Genomic DNA, 18,056 nt, shown 5'->3' with positions numbered 1-18,056 from the left:
TAGATTGATTAGATTGGTTATTATGTAAATATAATTTAGGTGTCATTAGCTTTAAAACTTGTTTGCTAAGTGTGTGTTTAGCTTAACTCCTACCTATTACTTTCTTAAGTACATGATGTAAACCCGTTTATGATTCTGTTAATTCAGTTGTTGTGTAGTGAAATTCTACACCCTGATTAAAGGAGATAATTACAATTTTTTTTTTTAAAAAAAAGAAAGACTAAACATGTTAAGTTAAGTGTTCAATCCCTTTTGGTTTATGTTATTTATCCTGTTAAGCTAGTCATGTTCAAACGTGTTTAGATACCACTTGATCAGTCTGAATCTCATTAGAATAGGATCTAATAAGGACCATTATCATGCTCATTTTTCTATGTGTTGTTTAGAAGAATGGTGTTAATCCTTGCTTGTTCTCTAAAACTTGGGTTTGTTGGTTGACTACCATGACATCTGCTAAGTATTATGTCCAGTCCTGACCTAGAAGTTTGCTAGTCATGCTAATATAATTGAAATTTGGTTATGATTGGTTGTCCTATTGATTATCTATGGCAAATCTGGACCAACGGGTGTTGAACTTGATCAATATGGTTACATACACATAAGTTTTCTTGTTTGACACCAGGATTTAGCATGCCCAACTCTCTGTCTGGGTTTAACTAACATGAGAATTGGTTTTAACAACCTAAGATATGTCTGTACATGTTTAAGCTAAGTATGGAGTCCCTTGTGACCTATGTGTGCTTGATGCTTTAGAATGATTTCTCTATGGTGTGTGCTAGAGTCAAGTGTTGGTCTAAAAATGTGTTACTGAGGGTAAATGGAACCTTTGTGCTTATTGGACCTGAAGCTATAACTGTTGAAGCTAGAAATAACATTTACTTGACTTTAGAGAGGAATCAGACCCTCTATATGCTGCCTTTAATGACTCTGTTTTCAAACTATGAGGCTGGTACTACTTGGTTTGTTGTTGGTTTTTGATATTACAAGTCTCAGATTGCATTCTAAAAAGCTAAAGGCATTTTAAAACTTAGTTTAGCACTTGTGAACCTACATTGATGCTTTGTTAAGTCTTGATGTTTGAAGTCCCTTGTTGGCAAAACCTGTAGTTATGTGTTGTGTGGCCTTATATGTGACTCTATATGCTTGCTTCATTATCTATGACCCTATATGTTTGCTTCCCTCTGTTGTAATTGAGTGTAAAACATGGACCTAAGTGTAGTTTGAGGTTAGTATATGAACATAAGTATTGAAAGGTTAAGTTAAAAGGAGGTCGACTTAGCATATGAATGAATATGAGTGTGACTTATCTAGGATCAAAGTAAAAGGGGATAAGACTTAGAATTTCTAGCTAACTCAACCCAAACTCTCTATTCTAGGTTGCTGGGGTTCCATCATAGGAGTTCATATTCTATGGGACCCTCAAAATATTAAAAACAAGTGGAAATCTCTGTCCTTACAATCTGAGTCCCCTTTTAAAGAAACAAAATCATTAAATTGGTGTGCAATATTTCACCTTTAAATAGTATACTGATACGCTCAAATTACACCTATTAATGGTATAACGCGGACGTTGTCAAATATAGTAACCCAACAAGGTTGGGGTCGAATCCCACAGGGAATAGGGTGTGAAAAGGTTACTAAATTCGTAAAATGCTATGTTTATGTCTAATGTCTTAATCCGATGATTTTAGTAAAAGTTGAGTTTTTGGTAACTAATTGCTAATTATTGCTTTGGTTGTGAATATATGGTAAAAGAAACTAAGGTTGTGTCCCCGTTAGATAGAGTGTATGATCACGGGCATTGATCTTGATATACTTCTAATGGATCATTATATGAATGCACTTAATCTCTATATGAATCTCTACTATTTCCCAATACATAAAGATTATTTCTTTCTATGATTTTCCCAAATATAAGAAAGTAACTATGAAGACCGATTAATCATGCCAAGTAAATTCTTCTTATTCCTAAGTGAATTTATTAAACAAAGTTTAAAGCTTTGAGTTCTTGTTATTTATTCTTACCAACCCTAATTATTTTCCCAAATAAATCAAGGTTTATGGCTTTAATCAATGTTTGCAACCATTAATTATGTATGAAGAATGAAGAATAAACAAACCCTAACAATCCATTATTGGTATATCAATCACAAACCCAATCACAAAACACCCATCAATTGGGTTCACAACCCTAGTAAGGGAAATTAGCTACTCATAGAAGGAGAAGAACAATAAGCAGTAATAGAAAACATAATGCTTACAATTGATTGCTTGGAATTGAAGAGAAGTTAATTGTAATTGTTTGTAATCTCCAAAAGACTTCAAAACTATGAATAGCTAATACTAAGGAAAAATAAGACTGAGTTCTGTATTGAATACGAAACCTATAACAGGTATTTATAAGACCCTAAATCGTAAGAAGTGAAAAGAAGCAATTGCCCATCGGGTTCGGTCTACGATCCATTATACGGTCCGTAAAACAGTTATACGGACCGTCAAATTGCTTTCTTCATCCGTCAAATATTCTTCAGCATCTTTTACGATCCATTTTAACGGACCGTCAAATATTCTACGGTCCGTATAAATGTTCCGCATGAATGGCTCGTCGATCTTTGCTCACTGTGACCGTTATACGGTCCATTTGACGGTCCGTATAAAGTTATGCGGCCCGTCGAGTGTCTCCGTCAAACTGCCTCTTTAGTGACTTTCTTATTTTCTCCACTTCTTCAACTTTAGCCATCAAAACACTTAATACCTGAAATCAAATAAAAAACACGTAAAATCACGTAGACTTGCTTAAAAACAAGTAAAACTTATAGCCGGAAAGCATCGATTGTGGCGTAAAATCATGCCACATCATATACTCCAAAACTGTTGATCTTGGATCTAGGCACACTATGTACACTGTTTGGTTTCATTTTTTGTGTGTTACCTCCTTTTTCTTTGATTTTGTCTGCCTTTGTCTAAATAAAACTCCAAAGATATTGAAGGTCTTAATCTGTTTTTTTTTTTTTTCTTACTGTTTTCCCTGGGATTGATTGATATGGTATACAATGGGATATGCCCAGATATACAAAGTATATCCAGTTCTGTACACATGAAAATGTATAGAATTTGGTATATTTAGTAAATGGTAGGTATATCACTTATGTAAGCCGTAAAACATTGGCTTTGTTTTTAATGCCTTGTCTCAGCTTTGGGCCTCATCTTCTGTGTTTTGGGCCGTGGTTTCTTTCGTTATCATTTAGTCTTTATTTGGGCCATTGTTATCTTGAATTGGACCTGTTAATTCCTCTAAATCTTCTTTTATTTATATGACTTTGGTTTGGGTTTCTTGCATTAGTTATGAATCAGTGAACATGTTTTGCCATTATAATCTGTTTGTAGTAAATAAATGATTAATTCCCAAACATTCGTCTAATCTCACCCTTTCCTTTGTGTTTGCATGTGATACACCCACGAGCCATTTGGGCCACCTCTTTGCATTTGGAAACCTGTTGGGCTTGAGGCCTAACTACTCCTATTTATTGATCGAGTCCGCATAAATAAGGGAAGCAAATACGATAAAGGCTCATCCATGGGTGAAAATGGAGGCTGGTGGGTTTGGTAGGCCCACCAGCTTAATTTTCTTTCTTTTCAATCTAGTTGTATGTCATATATGTATATGTATATGTAAATACTCATGTAAAATATTGAAACCCTTATGCGTGTAGAACTAGGAAAAACACATACTATTTAGGAAAGTTGCCAAATGATTTTCAAAGAAAAACTCGAATGATAATTATTTTTCATAAGGTGGGAATTTAACAATAAGTTTTGGGTCTAAAAACTATTTTAAAGGTAAGGTTAAGCACAAAGAATGAAGAGCGGGATTTGGTTAATTTTAAAATTGAACAAGGCAGAATCTTCCTTCAAATGTTAAGCGACAGATTTTTTGGCCTCAAACCCGTGATAAATCACTGGATAAGCACGTTTTTTTTTTAGAATTGGTTTAAAGGAACGGCTTGTTTAAAAAATGTGTAACTAGTTGTGTATCAAAAACAAGTTTTGGACTTGAACTAATTTGGATAATTTTGAGAATTGGATCTGGACTTGAACGAATTTCTGAGAAAAAAATAAATAATAAAGGCTAGTTTGGGGCCTAGAAGCCCAATACAGATTTTGGACAAAAAGGAAGAGAAACTTGTTGGGTCAGTTTGAGATTGGGACGGTCTGGACTTAGAGTATGGATGACCTTATGAGCTTCAAATAAAAGGAATTGGACCTAAGCAAAGTTATATTTACTTATTACTACTATATATAAGGGGCAATGTAATGAGTTTTATAGTACTAAGTTACATTGTAACTATTTGGTTGCCCCAACTAAATTGGTTTGCTCTTTCAAATTGTCCTTAGAGTTGCTACTTATTACTTCATGTATAAAGGTATATTCCAATAAATCAAGATACTTTGAAACACTTTTTGATTGCATATCTTTTTTCTATGTCTTATTTTTGCCCCTACTTTATTCCATTTTTACTTAGGTTGACACAATCAATTTGGTCAATATAATCAATTTTGAGCCCTTTAAAAATGCTAAATTTTTTGTTAATAGTGATGATGTCATCTAATAAAAATAACTATGCACAAAGATAATCTAAAATGGTGATGATAATAACTTTGAAGAACTCATTTGGTACCGGAAGAGTACTCTATCGATCAAATTTTCTTTAGTAATTCTTAAATTACCATCAAACTTCTCTTGATCTTATTTTTAGTAAAAAAAAAAATGTTATTCTGAAAATATAAAGTTAGATATAATGATTTAACACAACTATACAATAGAAAATAAATTTTAAAACTTTTTAACAATTTAATAGATTAAAATCTTGGAAAATAAAAGAAAAAGAACCTTTAAATTTTATTCAATTTGCTTAATCAAGTGGGATAGAAAAGAGAAAAGATGCTTACCAAGTGATCAACTCCTCAATCTCATAATTATTAAGTATTGATAATCGCATCTTTCTTTTCTTGCAAACAATTTAATTTGTCAGAAATCATGTAATACTTAATTGGTTGAGTATGGAAGTTTTCTTTTAAGAATAAAGTATCAATGAGTTAATGACAAACTAAATCAACTCTTAAACTTTGTTTCAAAGAATTCAATATATTTGGAATTTCATCTAAACCTAGACTTTAATCACCATAATTGTTTTAGGTCACATGAAATTATGAGTAGTTAATCAATGAATAGGAAAACATGCTATTTCTACCTCCAACTAGAAATTATATGCTCACAAGTTCGTAAAATATAAAAATGTCCTTTTCAATTTATGACTATATATAGTCAATTTGAAATCATTTTGCATACTTTAAAATATGTTACTAAACATCAAGTTATCTCTGTCTCTTTGATATATGTTTATCCCAAGCAAACTTGCTTTTTTGTAACAATTCTTTTAGTAAATTATCTAATTATATGATCAAAAAATTTAACTAATGAATAATACATGATTAAGAAGCAATCATTTTAAAAGAGTTGTGCCTAAGAAACGTACACAATTTTTTTTTTTATTATTTAAAAACATTATAAAGTGCTTTATTATCTTGATCTTGGGCCTGGGCTCAGCATGGGCGTCACTGGACTAGTATGTTACTACTATGTAGAAGCATGCTTCGTCGTCAGTCACGGACCAAAAAAAAAAAAAAAAAAAAAGTGAACCCCACCATCTCCAAAAAAAAAAAAAAAAAAAAAAAAAAAAAAAAATGGACCCCATATTAAAAAAATCAAGCACTATCCAAGAAAAAAAAAAAGTAGACCCGATATTAAAAAAAAAAAACAATGTCAAAAAAAAAAAACGTGCACCCCATATTAAAAATCAAACAATATTCATGTAATTCCAAAAGTATGGCCATTAAGTCAATAATGGTGTATTCATTGCCACATGAAACATGGGTTAAACCCATGCTTCGTCGTCAGTCACGGACCAAAAAAAAATAAAAAATCAGGTGGGCCCCATACTAAAAACACCAAGCAATATTAAAAAAAAAGGGAAAAAAAAAAGTGAATCCCACCATCTCCAAACTCATGTAAAAATAAAAATAAAAAGTGGACCCCATATTAAAAAATCAAGCAATATCGAAAAAAAATTTTGGACCCTATAGTAAAAAAAAAAAAAAAGCAATGTCAAAAATAAACGTGCACCCCATATTTAAAAATCACACAATATTCATGTAATTCCCAAAGTATCCCCATTAAGTCTAATGGTGGATTCATTGTCACATGCGTATCAATCCATTAGTGGGAGCAAATAAAATTATTGTACAGCAAAAAACATGGACTCCATATTATTGTTTTTCTTCAAAAGGTTAAGTAGTCAAACCATACAATTTCTTTTCTTTTCTTCTATTAGCCTAAGATCTAATCTAGATATTTAACTGTTGTATTTGCTATTCCGCCATGTCATTTATTTGTTATGTTTACTAAATAAATATACTTAAAATATTTACATTTCTAAAATAAGATAGAATTTAATTTCATTTTTATTCTTACTCTAATAAATGTGAAAAGAGATTAATGTCATAAAAGAAAAAATAATACTAAATGGAGATCAAATAATTAATAAGGTAAATTAGTCAAATTATAATTCTAAATATACGCTTCGCTAGTCGAAGTCTCACCACAAAGGTAAGCCGTAACCTACCTGAAACGTCGAACAGCAAGTCACGGACCACGAGCAAATTCCTTGCCCTCACGGTGAATCTTCACACAATCAAACTCTAATCAAATAGAGATTCTATGTTAGAATACAAGAAGAACAACACCCATATTGGTTATATTGTATTAGAGTCAAACTAGCTCTTTAATTTAGGAAAACGGGACTTAAGGGCAAAACGGAAATTTTATGATCAAAATACCAATTTCAACACCAATTAACCCAAACCCATCATGAAAATCAAAGGAATGTTCAACAAATCCTCAAAATCCTTTTTATATGAAAACCCCCCAATTTGGGTCTAAGAACCCTAATTTTTTATTCAAGAATTTCTATGAAATAATCACGAGTTATTGATTACTAAGCATGGAAACATGATAATCTATCATAAACATCAACAATTTCATCATTTAACTTCATCTATTCATCAATTTCGTTTTTAACGCTTTTTCTCCCAAAACCCATGAAAACGCTCTTTGATTCTAGTTATTACTAGGTTAGAATCATGCAATAATAAATTCTAGATATCAAATCCATGCTGAATAGAGCTAACCCAACCAACAAATCAAGATTTAAAAGCCTAGAAGGAAAACTCATTAAACCCACTTTCATTCTTCAAGTTCTATGGATTTTCTACCATGTATTCTTATTAGGGAAGGTAAAAGAAAGAGATTAAGATTAGGGAACTTACCCTCATGAGAAATCTGACCAAACCCCCCTCAAATTGCCTCCAAGATGCTATGGAAAGGTAATTTTTGGAAGGGGAGGAAGAAGGGCTGCATAAGGCATTTAAATAAAAAATCTGGCCCGTCGACCACTTCGGAGGTTCGGCCATCGTTTTCACGCATCGCTTCGGCGGTTCAGCCATCATTTTGGCGCGACCGCTTTGGCAGTTAGGCCACGGCTTCAGTGGTTCGGCCATCGTTCTCCCGCGCCATTTCAGCGATTCGGCCATCGTTTCGGCTGTTACCAGACACCAGAAAGTTCTGGTGTCATCCAAACTTGAAATCAACCCCCGGAACCTCCCGGACACAAACCAAATATGCAGATATACATAAAAACTTGCTACGAACGCACTTGTGGCCTCGGAATTCCCCTTTGGAGGTCTTGTTGACCGAGTCAACCCCCGATACCTCAAAACTAACTTTTCAACCCAAGTCCCAAAATGCACCCGAGTGCATTGGGAACCAAACCAAATATGCACACAAGTTCTAAATGACCATCCGGACCTCTCGGAATAGACGAATTTCCGAAAAAAGGTCCGTTTACCTAAAAGTCAACTTTGAGTCAAACATTTTTTGCATTAAGCCCAATTTTCATAAAAAGTCACCCGAATCAAATTTAAACACCTCGAGAAGCGTGTCAACGCTCCCCTCTTGTGAAAAGTGAGCTAACCAAGCTCGGGAAAGGGTCAAAAGTGTCGGGAATGCATAACGACCAAGCGAGTCGTTACATCAGATACCAATTAAATAATCGCTCGTCCTCAAGCGACAAGGAAGGGAACGAGAAAGATATCTGAGCCCGCAATAATTGCGGGTATCTCGAACACATATCGGGCTTCTCCAAATAGGAAAGATTCTCATCGAACAAAACTGAATCCCAAGCCAATCACAATCCTTTGAAATAGGACCACAGACCATAACCCATTCCGAACCGATTAAATACTCTGATTTCGCTAACCTTTCTTTCTCACTTACTAGAGTCGTTTCTCGTGCCGCAATTCCTTAGAAACATATGATCACACATACCAAAATTCTAAACCCATAACTTACTCTCGCCTGAAAGAATCCTTGATTCATCTGTGATCTTACGCAATTCTATCAAAACTGATCTTACCAGCAGCCAACTTGGCGCTTCCAAATCTTCTTAATCCTTCAAATCACAATACAGGAACCATACCACTGAATATCTCATCGAGCAAACAACTGATCACCTCTCGTACAACAGTTCTCCTCGAATCTGTACTAAACTCATTGCAGTCCATTATTCTATCCAAGTAACTGTTCTCAGAAAATATCATCAAATCCACTAGGAAATCCTAACAAGGTTTGGTCAATCTGTCATACCTCAAACTTGAGCCGAAACACATCAAATCCTTAAATGTCTTCCTGGAATTATAACCATAGACCATTAAGCTAAATTCGAACCACGCTAACCCTAAATGAATGCACAGCTCTCGGATGTCACCGATAGTTGTTAGAACTAACTCCAAGTTTTGAAACCAACTACTGTCATACCACGCATAAAATTCATGTCTGTCACCCTCGACTCCACAAGTTGAGTCCTATCCAAGTTAACAACTTAGTACCGAAGAGCTATACATTACAATTTCAATTTTCATATTTCTCAACCTTTACCCGATATGCAATTCCGATACAACCCCAAACCTTTCGACGCGAAACATGAAGCCTCATATAGTAATTATATAACCTTCGAACCTCTCATAGTATCACCTCGATATGCTCGTAAATTCTTCGAAAGTATCTAGCCTTACACTGCTGCTCCAAATCTCACGCAATCACCCCCAAGTCTTCAATAACCAAAAGCGCTTACCCAAACTGTCCAGTCAATATTACTTGCAATCACACTGTATTATCATGAGCCTCCTGAAAATATAATTTTGGTCCTCACCTGATAGGGATTCCACAATCCTTTCTCTTAAAGCACACTAACTCATTCACTGTAGAATGTTACGAACTTTCCTAACGATATACCACCAAGCCACTTTTTATAAACCTCAACAAGTCGGTTCAACGAAATATACTTCTCACTAGTCGCGGATCACGAACCTCACGGAACTCTGTCATATCACCTAGTCCATCCTCGTAGATTTCCTTCTTAAATTCACGCAACAAAGACATTTCAACTGGAATATGCAAGAAGACGACACCACAGTCCAGATGGACCCAAGAGATCCCTATGATGTACCCTTTTCCTTATCGATTCACCATCAACTATACCTTTTCTCGACTCGCCAATTCCCAAATTTTCTAATCGATTCACGATCATCAACACCGTAGTCAATCCTCGAATCCACTCAATCGAATACCGCATACTCATAAATTCTGCAAGCTAGCCAACTCAATACTGAAAATAGGGTTATACGACACACTCTGGACATTAGAGTTTTCTTAACACTTACAACTCGAAATTGAACACTCTCTAAATCCAAAGATATCACACAACAGTCTCGTTAATATCCTCATGTATCTCACTGAAGCGACCTTGCTCGAATTGCATTACTCAATTTTCGAAACGTTATGCCAAACTCAACTCAATTAACCCATCATTGATTTACGATTTCAAGTATCCATGTTCTGTAATCCTTTCCTCAAATCCTTAACGTCACTAGTCCTCGAAGAATCACCTTTTACCTCAGTTACCGAATCTGAACACCCTTAACCTTAAGAAACCAATCGACCTCATCGATCACACCCCTTACTGCACATAATGATATAATAATCCAAACACAACTCACATACCCATGTTACCTCACCTCAATTCTTGCGCCTCAATTTCCTTCAGTCATAATTCATTTCAAATGGCTCTATCATTATCAACCAACAAACACTCCAATCCACTCGATCCTCTAAACCAATCGTCACTCTGAGCCGAACGAACCACAACAATATCAATACTTCTACTCAAATCGAAGTGTAGCAACCAGTAGCTTCCCAAGTCATTAACTCATCGCATACGCCCATAATAGAAATCATTTCTATCAGTCGATTACTAGCCCCTCAGAAGCCTCCAACCCAGTCAATTTACTGATCAAACGATGTGCCCATAACATTTACTTAGTAACCGAGTAGCCTTTTAACATCAATGAGCTCATATCAAGAATAACTTTTTACACCAGTCATAACCTTATCCTGACAACCGTGTCAAATACCAATTTTTTTTCCAATCTCACGAAAGTACTCATGTCCAAGAAATTCTATGAAGCCTCACTTTGCTATGCGCTTTCCACCAAAGTCTTTCTTCATGTCCTTATTTTTAACTTCCTCTCTTTATTACACGCCATCACAATACATTGTTCACATTCGATGTCATCACTGAACTTACACTTGTTCTCACATACTGAAGTCTAATACTCTACCGTTGCCGAATCGTCGACCCGCTATTGGTTCACCTGTGTCACGCGCACCATCATAAATCCTTAACGAAGTTAAAGTCAACTTGATCATATCATTGAGTAACCCACTATCGTTAAGCCATAAATGCACTTTGTCACTTTCGAGCAACCCAACGCTGAAACATGGAGACCCGGTAATCCTTTGAACTATCTTTCCATTTCTCATGAACTTTCATAATAAACGAGTCCAATCGCGACTCCACACAACAACCAAAACCTCAGGCCATAACTAGTGACTGAACTGGATCACGCGTCCGAATCAGGGTAACACATCCCGTACCAAACCACGATACGTTATAGATCAACCATTCACATAAGAATTTAAGGACAGATTTTCATTTTCTGAGGATGATCAAGATAAGAAGGTCCAGATACCAATTGGAATCGACTAGATACCAATTTGAATAACGTCGCATGAGAGAATGAAAGAATTCATAGTTTCCTAAATGTCTTATAGCCTCTCGCAGACAAGTACGGAGCTCATCGTACCGATCCACGATACTCTATTAGACACGCTCTTGTATTATAGATCGGGTTTACTAGGTCGTGTGGGCACCTATCATTTCCACTGCAATAGGCAAACCCTTATCCCAATATAACCAATGTAAGTAAAGGTGGAAGAAAAAAATATAGAATAAGTCTCAAAATCATCCATATAAGATAAAGTGCAGAAATACTAAATACAACCCCATAGATCTGGTCTGGTCATACAAGAGCACTAACTACATACTACGAGTCTGAAAGATGATAAAGTCTCATAATACAACTGTCTCGAAATAAGAGTAAGACAAGTAAGTAAAGGAGAGAACATCCGGGCAGCGGCTGTCATCGTGCTCACCCTGGAATGACTCTACAGCAACCTCGCCAATCATCCCCGAGGGAAAAGAGTGAACCTGTCTAATGCTCTACATCCATAAAAGAATGCAGCAAGCGTAGGTCAGTAAAAACAACGGTACTAGTAGGTATCATAGGCCGACTAAGACTAGTTGATAAATATAAGGACAATAAGGTAAAAGAAAACAAGTAAACGATAGAGTACAAGTCATGCCTTTCCATGTAATCACCGTTGATATCCAACCTTATTTTATAGCAACTAATCTCAATTGTCCCAACTATTCACATATATCAAACAAGTCTACTAGTAGTCTAACTCATAAACAGCCAAGAAATATAACTAACACCATAACCAAGCCATAATCAACCAAGAAGTATAATCAAAGCAATGCAATATGAGGTATGAATATAATGTGACGCAATGCAATGCCTGTACTTTTGTACTCCGATGGCGGAATACCTCCACACCTCGACAGCACAACCCATAGGGGACCCGCGAAGTCCAAGCACCGTCACTCCGCACACAGCTCAGAGGACCAAATATCTGAAGGTCTCATAATATCAGTGTTCCATATTAGTCACTCCGCACACAGCCCAGAGATGACTCAATATCAAATATGTCTCAGAAGAATATCGGTCACTCCGCACACAGCCCAGAGATGACTCAGTATCCAATGCAATAATGTATGCAGTATGAATATGATGCAAGTACAATATCAATGAATCGTATCAGCCAACCATGCCACACAGGGGCACACAAGTAATATCATCATCAAGGCAACAAGATAAATCACAATGGAGTCACAACTCTCAATTCTACTAATAATCAAGTCTCACAATAACATAGTCATCAATCTTTCCTTCTCATTTCTATGATCAGTACCAATCACAAAGCCTAAAAATTTAGTAATAGTATTTCCATCTCGGTCATTCTGTATCACAAGCCTAAGATGACTCAATAATCTATATGCAATGAATATGGAACCATGCAAGTACAATCCGTGAACGATCTCAAGTTCAAGCCGGGCAAAACATAGCGCACCAATATCACAAATGATACACAACTGTGCCATACAAAGCGCACCAATATCATCAATAATGATCCACAGAGTAATCATAATGAATCTCCGATTTCCATAGCAATAAGGGTCAAATATTCCAAGATTACCATACCAATATCAAGGCGTACACTAAGTACCAGTATCAATATCAAGGAATTTCTTCCTTCCGTTTCACTCCCAATTCACAAACAATCCACCAATTTATGCATAACGTACCAAACAAGGTCCTATGGAGTCTACAGGCCACAAGCCCGATCAAACAAGTCACAAGCAATACCAAACCCTAAGGCAACATCCAACCTAAACTTCATACCCGAGGGTTTACATGAAATCTCCGACAATATTATCTAAATATACGCTTCGCTATTCGAAGTCTCATCACAAAGGTAAGTCGTAACACACCTGGAACACCGAACAGCAAATCACGGACCACGAGCTAATTCCTTGCCCTCACGGTGAGTCTCCACACAATCAAACTGCACATCCTAGCAATGGTAGGTCATGACGGGCACCTGACTCTCATCAGAGTCGAGCAAACCCTTAGACATTTGCTCTATCAAAACCTGTCATTTCAAAAACTTTTAAGAACATGAAATTTTTTCAAATAGAAATCATTATCTCTATAACGAATATGAAAAATTTCAATCAAATAAGTACTTTAAACCAATCTAAATCATCTAAAATACATACTCTTTTAAAATCCATAAATGACTCAACTGACATCACTTTGTCGACATCTCGACAAACGTACCACAGGACACTAATCGAAGTTTCTAAGAAGTAAACTGAACATTATGAGTCAGGACAGGGCCCTGATATACCCATAATCATACATATCTATACATGACTCAGCACAACTCTAAAATGAGGTGGAACTTGCCAATCCCAGCTGACGTCCGAGCATCCTAGCTATATACTTAACTCCGCTAAACAATCTAGTGGTCGCGGCATGACGCTGTCGTCCCAGCAAAAGGACGTCAATACGGACAATGTACTGAATATGTAAGGTGGTAACAGGTCATAATCATAATTTGACTTAGGAGAGAAGAAATCATAATCTAACTCAATACCTGCAGCCTTTGCTGGAAGAAACATAAATGTGCACACGAAGTCTCAAAATAATCTTTAAGTAAATAATGCAATCCAACACACATGCCGCTTCCAATATGTTAAAATAATGGTCCCTTCGGATAGACGCTTCCGGCTAGTATCACAATAGTCCCTTCGGACGGCAGCTTTCGGCAAAATAATAATGGCCCCTTCGGGCAGCCGCTTCCGGCTTAGCTAGGGTGGCCCTTCAATGTACCGCTTCCGGCTTAATATCACCATCATATCAACACAAAATCAATCCACAAATATCAATTTCAATTCAAATCATAAGTTACTAATCAATTCATCACAATCCAGTTATTAGCCTTAGTCTTTCATAAGAAGTTATCAAATTTGTATCTCGCTAGACTTAGAAGGACATACTTTCAGGTTTAAGGGTAGAATTGTTATGAAATGCTTACTACTTATATCCTACTCAATTTCATCTTATTTCCCTACCCAAAGAAGAAATGATTATATCAATACAAAGGGATGATACTATAGAATATAAACAGAAATCATAAATGAAATGAAGTAGTAAATTCTCGCACCTCCTTCGGAGTGGTTTTGAAAATCAAACTTTATGTTTCCTTTAGTATAAAACTCATTTCCTCGAAATCATTAGTAAAACCATATACACAACTCAACTTGGCACCTTATGCGTGTTCCTTTCGGAACGGAATAGAAGTACAATATGAATAAGCCATCCCAAGAAACATTTAGACCTTATTCGTTTAAGAATGGAATCATATGGAGTACATATAGAACAAATAACAACAAGAATCATGCCAAAGGAAGAAAGGTTTGCCTTACATACCTTTGTCGCTTTCCAGCTAACCACAGTCCATCTTCGGGTCACGTTAATATATCAACAATATCAATTTACCAACAATCAATCCAATATATATCCTTATAATCAATCCCTTAAACTTATCTCTATTTCTAACGGAATTTCAACAGCATTTCCTTTATAAACTGGACAACCCCGAAAATCCAATTCAGCTAAATTATCAACAATCAATATACATCATAACTCAGATATTTCCATCCATTTAACTCCACTAAAATAGCCCCACCTTCATAAACCTCCCGAAAAAGCCAAACGAGTTTTTAACATTATTTTCGCCGTTCTAATCTGTTAAAACTCTAAATAAACACTTTAATAATATAAAAGGAACCTTATAGATACCTTAGCAGCAGCTTAACCACGAAAATATCATCCCCCAAGATCAATATTTATCTTAAAATGACGACGACAACTCATACTACACTTTATCCTTCATGAGCCTCGGGATTCGGGGCCTCGAACTTGATCGAACCCATGCTTTATCTCTCTAAACTCCCCTCACTCTCTCTCTACCATGTTCTGGACCTTTGGTATGAAAATGAGGCAGATAAGGGTGAAAATTTCCCTTAAATAGCAAGGGAAGTGGGCCTGACCCGACTTGGAGTCGGGTTGGGCCGAGCCCACTGCCCAGTTTGACCTTTTCGCCTTAAAACGTCCATAACTTTTTATCCCTATGTCACATGAAGGCCCACAACCTATGTTTGGAAAGGTATTTTAATTATCTACAACTTTCATTTTTGAAGTTTTCCCAAATTACCAAATAATGATGGGGTTATGTCCTCCCGAAGTCAGATCACCCGAAAACGTAACTTAAAAACATCTTTTTGGAGGGCTTACACTTGGATTTGGCTCAAAGGTCCTTCTTGAGTTGTGTTTAACTTCACATATATTGTCCATATAACTTGTCATATGTCATTTATAAAAATCCCATCATGTGGGCCCCACCTCAGCTTACGGTTACGAGGGTTATATATCTTTTAACGTATCATTCCAATCATATTGTACGAATTCCAAATATCATATTAATGCTATCCTCATGCTAATACAGTAGAATTTCATCCTTTATACTTGTAATATTTGCTCCTTCTTGAGCTCACATTAAGCCGTCTGCAGCCTTAGTAACGTGAAATTTTCTGGGATGTAACACAAACTCTAATCAGATAGAGATTCTATGTAAGAATACGAGAAGAACAACACCCATATTGGTTATATTCTATTCGGGTCAAACCCGCTTTTTAATTTAGGAAACGGGACTTAAGGTCAAAACGGGAATTTTATGATCAAAATACCAATTTCAACACCAATTAACCCAAACCCATCATTAAAATCAAAGGAATGTTCAACTAATCCTCAAAATCCTCTTTATATGAAAAAACCCCCAATTTGGGTCTAAGAACCCTAATTTTTTATTCAAAAATTTCTATGAAATAATGATGGATTATTGATTACTAAGCATGGAAACATGATAATCTATCATAAACATCAACAATTTCATCATTTAACTTCATCTATTCATCAATTTCGTTTTTAACGTTTTTTCTCCCAAAACCCATGAAAACCCTCTTTGATTCTAGTTATTACCAGGTTAGAACCATGTAATAATAAATTCTAGATATCAAATACATGCTTAATAGAGCTAGCCCAACCAACAAATCAAAATTTAAAAGCCTAGAAGGAATACTCATTAAGCCCCCTTTCATTCTTCAAGTTCTATGGATTTTCTACCATGTATTCTTACTAGGGAAGGTAAAAGAAAGAGATTAAGATTAGGGAACTTACCCTCATGAGAAATCTGACCAACCCCCCCCCCCCTTCTCAAATTGCCTCCAAGATGCTATGGAAATGTCATTTTTGGATTGGGAGGAAGAAGGGTTTCATAAGGCATTTAAATAAAAAAATTTGGCTCGTTGACCGCTTCGGCGGTTCGGCCATCGTTTTCGCGCACCGCTTCGGCGGTTCGGCCATCGTTTTCGTGCCACCGCTTTAATCGTTCGGCCACCGCTTCGGCGGTTCGGCCATCGTTTTCGCGCGTCGTTTCGGCAATTCGACCACCGTTTCGGCTGGTACTAGACACTAGAAAATTCTGGTGTCTTCCAAACTTGAAATCAACCCCCGGAACCTCCTGAACACAAACCAAATATGCAGATATACATAAAAACGTGCTACGAATGCACTCGTGGCCTCAGAATTCCCCTTTGGAGGTCTCGTTGACCGAGTCAACCCCCAATACCTCAAAACTAACTTTTCAACCTAATTCCCAAAATGCACCCGAGTGCATTGGGAAACAAACCAAATATGCACACAAGTTCTAAATGACCATCCGGACCTCTCGGAATTGACGGATTTCTGAAAAAGATCCGTTTACCCAAAAGTCAACTTTGAGTCAACTATTTTTCGCTTTAAGCCTAATTTTCACAAAAAGTCACCCGAATCAAATCTAAACACCTCGGGAAGCATGTCAACGGTCCCCTCGGGTCAAAAGTGAGCTAACCAAGCTCAAGAAAGGGTCAAAAGTGTCGGAGATGCAATAACGACCAAACGGGTCGTTACAACTCCGGACGCGCGATAATGATGATACGATATATATATATATATATATATATAGATGTCATGCATATGTTTTCCATTGTGTTGGGTCTTCTCTGCGTGCAGGTGTATTTCTATATTACAGTGAGCTCACATTTCAAGCCAGGATAGTTGAATTGAGATTACGTATGTGTACGCCAAGTGGTAATCAGTCGATTCGGGGTGTGACAAACTTGGTATCAGCATAGTTGGTATGTTTCTGTAATGACCCGCTTGGTCGTTATAGTCTTTTCGGCACTTCTGACCCTTTCTCGAGCTTGTCAGCTCACTTTTGACTCGAGGGGACCGTTAACACGATTCCCGAAGTGTTTGGATATTATTCGGGTGACTTTTTAGGAAATTTGGGCTTAAAGCCAAAAGGAGTTGACTTTTGGGTGAATGGACCTTTTTCGAAAATCTTTCATTGTCGAGAAGTCCGAATGGTGATTTAGAACTTCTGTGCGTATTTGGTTCGGTTCTCAATGCACTCGGGTGCATTTTAGGACATGGGTTGAGTAGTTTGATTTGACGTATCGAGGGTTGACTCGATCAATGAGACCTCCGATGGATATTTCGAGGCCACGGGTGCGTTCGTAGCGCGTTTTATGTATGCCTGCATATATAATATGTAAGCAGATGGCCTCGGGTGATAGTCGGGATTTTGGGTGGAGATTGTGACTTTGGGAAATTTTGGTTCTGGTGCCCGCTATAGCGGCACCATTACTGCAGCAGCTGCACCCATATAGCGGTGGACTTGCCGCAATAGGTGCCAAGTGTAATGATGGCTTATCGTCGTGGCGGTCTGAGTGGCCATCGAGGCGGGACCACCG

Source organism: Lycium ferocissimum, chromosome 2, assembly GCF_029784015.1.
Source record: "Lycium ferocissimum isolate CSIRO_LF1 chromosome 2, AGI_CSIRO_Lferr_CH_V1, whole genome shotgun sequence".
Lineage (NCBI taxonomy): Eukaryota > Viridiplantae > Streptophyta > Magnoliopsida > Solanales > Solanaceae > Lycium > Lycium ferocissimum.
This window is presented reverse-complemented; position numbering follows the sequence as displayed.